The 5,898-nt window shown below is 36.5% G+C and overlaps 1 long non-coding RNA gene across 1 annotated transcript; it reads right to left on the bottom strand.

The window, feature by feature from the left end:
* Positions 1–200: 200 nt before the first annotated feature.
* LOC145805955 (uncharacterized) lies at positions 201–709 on the bottom strand. Its single transcript, XR_014348313.1, has 2 exons — positions 664–709; positions 201–566 (listed from the first exon to the last, which is right to left on the bottom strand). It is a non-coding gene; the product is annotated as an uncharacterized LOC145805955 (long non-coding RNA).
* Positions 710–5,898: the final 5,189 nt, after the last annotated feature.

Raw genomic sequence — 5,898 nt, 5'->3', positions numbered from 1 at the left:
TCCATTTCCGACGAGCTTGCCATCCCAAAACATTTACCAACCCTTCCCTCCCTACTCCCACCACCTCGCTGCTGCAACCCACCTCCACCTCCATCCCAAACCTTTGTGTTAATGGAGGCCCTATTTTTCATCTTTTCATCACCAATGCGATACACCGGCAACACATACGAAGATTCACACATTCATAGGAATATAGGGGCAGAAAGTGTTGGCAAGAAGCCCACAACTTAAATTTAATTGTTCATATATGAAGAAGCTTCCCAGTTAAACAATCATCTCCAAATTTGATTTGTATAGTTTTTATCATAAAAGTCTAAAATTTTAAAACAAATGGGTTCATTAAAATTAAATAGGAACAATACAAGTGGCAGATCTATGTTTATGGCTCTGTGTTGTAGGCAATGAAGCTTTCCATGGCTGTGTTGTGCTTTCTTCGCCGATCTCTCTTTGAAAACCCTCGATCTAGGGTATGTGAGCTCCTCCTCTCTCACCTAGCCTCACCGCCGACTCGCCTTGCCGACTCTATTTCTTCAGCTTCTCTCTCATTTCCTCTGTTCTGGTTTTGTCTGTCAAGTTTAGGTTGTAATGGATGAGAGAGAAAGGAAAAGAGAGTTATGATGAAGGAAAAAAAAAATCTTAATAAAATGACGTTGTTTAAAATACCACCGCAGGAATCACTGCAGGCTTCCACGGCAGAGGATCCTGATTCATAATAAACAAGCTCCACAGATCCCATCACAGAACTTGCAGACTTTGTCTGCTGCGGTAGTGACTGAAAAGGTGATAAACCTCTAGACTTTTTAGGGGACTCTGAATAGGGATAATCATTTTAGTCTGATTCATAGGAGCTCGCCTATAATTGCCTTAATGGACAAATTTTATTGACTCGATATTTATGTAAGGTCATCTCTAACGCTTTATTAAACTTGAAATCAAATTTAAATTTTAGTGAAAAAGTAATTTTTTGGTGTTCTAATGGTTTCACCAAATCAATATGAAATTGAGGATTCATCAAAATTTTCACCAAAATGAGAACAGACTCCAGATTTCACAATTTCACTGTGCATTACTGTTGGGGGAGACTAACCGGTCGACCAGCCGGTTGACCAACCGGTGGACTGGTTCCCTTGCAAATATTTTTGTTCAAACAGGTCAAAAGGTTCAAAGAGGTAAAAAAAAAAAAAATACACTAACCGGTCGACCGGACGGTCGACCAACTGGTCGACCCCTGCTTTGATGACAACCATTGGAGCAGTTTGTATCAGATTGAGAAAATGGTCCTTTTTTTACTCAGATCTGGTGAAAATTTTGATGAACCGTTGGAGATGCTCTAAGGTGAGCATAGATTTTAGGGCAAATTACATATACCCCTCAAAGTTTAGCAAAATTACAGATACCTTCTTGAGATTTGAGAAATTGTAGATACCCCCTGAAGGTTATATTTACATAACAAATTAGGGAGCAATTTGTTATGAAAATATAAACCTCATGGGGTATCTGTAATTTTCGAAATCTCAAAAGGGTATTTGTAATTTAGTTAAACTTCGAGGGAAGTATATGTAATTTGCCCTACATATTATTATGATTACTCACAACGGAAATAGGACATGGACGGATATTGTCTCTCCGGATTCAAATTCGATTTGATATTATTAATAATATATATATATATATATATAATATAATTAGATATAACAAATAAATATTAAAAATTTGTGATTCTGTTTAAATATAAATAAATAGTAATCTTAAAAGTATCATTATATATATATATATACGTAAATAAGAGAAATTATTTAATGTGTTAAGAATTTAAATGGTTCTCAATTTTTTTGACTATTTAAAATGTGATTGGGTATTTGCGGGGGGCGGGGATAGGGTTGAAAAATTCCACCCATAGCGGGGTCGGGGTCGGGGTTGGGGCGGGGGTGGGGTTTGAAAGCGGGGGCGGGGAATGACAAACCCGCCCCAAACTTGCCCCTTGGTCGTCCCTAACTCCAAATATCCTCAATATTCCGAATACTTCGACCTCCTCAATTTATGTCTTACCTCCTTTGCCTCCACCATAATTTCTACATATGTTGTGGCCTTCACTAGCTAATCATACTCCCTGATCATGTTGCCCACTACATTCATCAAAATTTTCAATCTCAACCACTTCTCGAATTTCAAGCATTGGCGCTCTTCCGTCGCCACAAGCTCGGGTGCAAAGTGGGATAGACTAGTGAAAGTGGCTTCAAACTCAGCCACGAATGTGCCAAGCTGCAATAGCTCTTCAAACTGCCTCCCCAACCGTTCCTTAACAGAAGGAGAAAGGAACTTCTCCTAGAAGGCGTGTGTGTATGGCTCCCAAATGTGCTCAATGTGGTTCTCGGCATACTTCCACCACTACTTGGCCTTTCCCTTCAACTGATAAGCCGCCAATGTCACGCGAAGCTCACCCTCACAAATGTTTAGGATCTCAAAAGATTTGTCAATCTGATCTAACCACTTATCTGTCTTCATAGGGTCAAACCTGCCACTAAACTCGGCGGGTTGGAATAGAAAAATTCCTTATTCAGGAATGTAGTTCTAGTCTCCTTTTCAATAGTCCTAGTCGCTTATTCGGCTCTAAGTATGTCCATGGACTCTCTATGAGCCCTTACCATTTCTCAAGCCAAAGCCATCATTGCGTCTTGGGCAGGTGGGACGACCACGTTGTTTTGACCCACTCCTTCCTGTAGCTCGGTTTTTCGCGCTCCCTTTCGGAAGAATGAAATAGCCCTACAGTATCGGACTCTACTTGCATGGTTTTGAATCTAATTTCACAAGTGCAATGTGAAACAGTGGAAACACAAAAAGAGTCCAAATCCGGCAATTTCTTTTGGAAAATCGATGTTTTGAATCAAATGCCAAAAATGGACTGTTTTGCCAAATATCAGAGTCGCCACCTAAATATTTATTTTAGAAAATTTTGGAAACCTGTGACTCGTGCCAAAGGCCATTAGTCCGTCGTTACCAAAGTGTCTTGGTTCGGGAACTTAGGCATAAGAAGAGAAGGTCAATAATGAGCACCCCACTCACCCGATCAAAAATCGGCCTTTACTAATCATGATGTGATTCTTATGTGCTGTATATGTTCTTATTCTATTTTTAACATACAAGTATAGACTAATTTTGCAAACGTTGGAACACTCGAATTATGTTTGTTTTGAAAAGAAAAATATTTTGAATATGTACCATTTGAAAAAATGATCGCATATGAACATTATTCAAATTATTTCAATTTAAGCAAATAGCCTTCATCCACAAGCATTCAAGCAGTTTAACAATTAGGCATTTAACCTCCTGTTAGTATGTTTGATATGACAGCAATCACACTTATGCAATATGCTAAAGCATAAAAACTTACCTTGTACTCCAAGCCAAAAGAGGAACTAGTTAAAAAAATGCATGATCCTAATTATGTAATATGGCTAATGCAACACATACGATATGCAATTAATAAGCTCGGCTTCTAGCATGGCATGTGAGTCAATTCAAGGCATGTGATAATACACATATTCAAGTAAAGAGTTTGAATTTGACACTTGAATAATACGATGAGACGAACTTTTATGCATGCGAAATGAATGGATGCAAGTCATGGAAATGCTAATTTGAAAATATGATGTCCCTATACTAACCATCATAAGCAGATAAATAAAAGGGAGAAAGAATGGGGGGTTGGAAGACATACAACTTATTGCATATTTGTCCTCACGAAGGAGGGTTCGAATGTCCAAATGTCCGAATAAATAATTATTACAAATCCAAATGAATAAATAACTAAAAGGGGCTGTCTAATTTATCACAACAAATATACAATGATTGCGCGATACTTCTCAGGAATTACTCTGTCTGCCTTGTTGGAATTTGTTCTGTTTCACCCTATAATTGATTCCAACTAAAAGTGTATTGTTTGCAATTTATTAGAGCCTTGACGACCCAAAACGAGACTCAGTCGAGCCCCAAATAAATCCAATACCTTGTTTTCTTGTAGAAATCTGTTTTTTTGTACCTGATGTGAAACAATGCAGACAGGGTATTCCTAGCCATGTTTGTCTCTTCTACCCTTCTCTATCATAGAAATTACTCAAGAGATGAGTGAACTTGGTTCCCAAACCCTCTATGGTTGCAAGTTGATTTGCAAGATGATTTTGGACACGATTGGACAAAAATCAATAAATGCAATGCATAATACCCACCCCTCCCTCCTATCATGAAATGAATTCAAGAAGGGAAGTAGAGACGCTTCAAGGTTCATCAAATTATCATGAATTGATATAAGACAATCCTTGACACCACAGACTCCAGCATAACATCTGGCTGTAAAGACGCTTCAAGATTCATCAAAATATCATGAATTGACATAAGAAAAGCCTTTACACAATAAACTCGGTATAACGTCCGACCGAATTCAATCAATCATATTGGTTCTTTATGTCGGTTGATTCATTTTAAACTCAATTTTATTAGCCTCTTTTGTATTACCTTTCCTTTTCTTTAACTCATTAAGTCCACGGTGATATTCACATCCACTGAGTCTGAAAAAGATTAAAGGGAAACAAGTGTCAACTTAACCCGGGGAAATAAACCTTATTTTATTCGGGGGAAATTACAAAGGGCTAGTCAAACTTATTTACTAGTTAACGATTTCAAGTCAAACCCAAGATGCACAACAAGGACTAGTCAAATTTAGAAGAGTGATAATGACTTAGGCCAAGTTTGGGAACTTGTAAAAAAGTTAAAAAGCCAAAAAGTTACTCAAAAAGTTAAAAAATTAACACTATTCACCAAAAGTCAACAATTACGGCTGCACAACTCCCAATTCGAATGTTTCCCTACTAATCAATTTTTACAATTTTTTATTACACATTTTTCCATAAAAAGTCAAAAAGTTAACCCAAACATCCATATTTTCAACCTCAATTTTTTAGTCCAAAAAGACAAAAAATGCACTTATTTAGGACACCCCAAACAACCCCTTAGAAAAACCCAAAGTGAGTGATAATGACTTGAAATCCAAACTTGATAATTAGTGATAATGGCACTTTCCTTGGTGATCTCCAATGGTCCATTAGTCCCTTAAAAGTGAACACACTGGTGATAAAAAGAAATAAAAAAAATAAAATAAAAGATTGGCTTTAGTATAAGAAAGATGTATGTCTTTGGTAATGAACCTCCGAAGAGATTAAACCATTAAGCATGGAAAAAATTTCTTTCTTATACTTGAATAACAACCTTAATTTTTCATAACTTTTTAATCAAAATAATCAAAGAATGGATGGAGGTTGCAGAGATGATTATGCGAAGTTGATTAATTGGTTATTATAAAAAAAACATAATATGCATAGCAAAATTATTGAAATAAATTAAACAAGCCCCTAAATAGCATAAAATAGTGCTGAAATTAAGCTATAGAAGGTACACAATTATAAAGAGATTAAAGCTAGTAAACAAACCCCTCCACTTTTACAACTTCAAATCATATAGTTTAGACGTTGAAAAAAACAATCCCAAAACAGTCCTAAATCAGCCCCAAAACAGTAGCAAAAATTGGCGAAAATAAGTGGGAAACACAAGGATTTAAGCTAGGAGTAAGGTTCAAGCAAGGGGGATTAACCTTTCCAACTTTGGGTAACTTTTAATCACAAATTTCATCGTTCAAAACAGTCGAAACATAATATGAAAACACAAGAAAAAAGATGAACAAAGATTGAAATAAAAGCAAGAAAGTTTTACTTCTTGTAGAGAAGGTGTTCTTGTTGTAAATCAAACTTGATTCCAAAGCACCCTCAAGTTTGAGTATGATTTTCAATTCTCAAATCAAGTTCAAGTTCAAGCTCAAGTTCTTGTATGGTATGTATGGATGATATG

The sequence above is a fragment of the Camellia sinensis genome, chromosome 13, assembly GCF_055761805.1.
Source record: "Camellia sinensis isolate YWXY chromosome 13, ASM5576180v1, whole genome shotgun sequence".
NCBI lineage: Eukaryota > Viridiplantae > Streptophyta > Magnoliopsida > Ericales > Theaceae > Camellia > Camellia sinensis.
The sequence above is the reverse complement of the archived record's forward strand: the minus strand, read 5'-3'. Positions and strand labels throughout refer to the sequence as shown.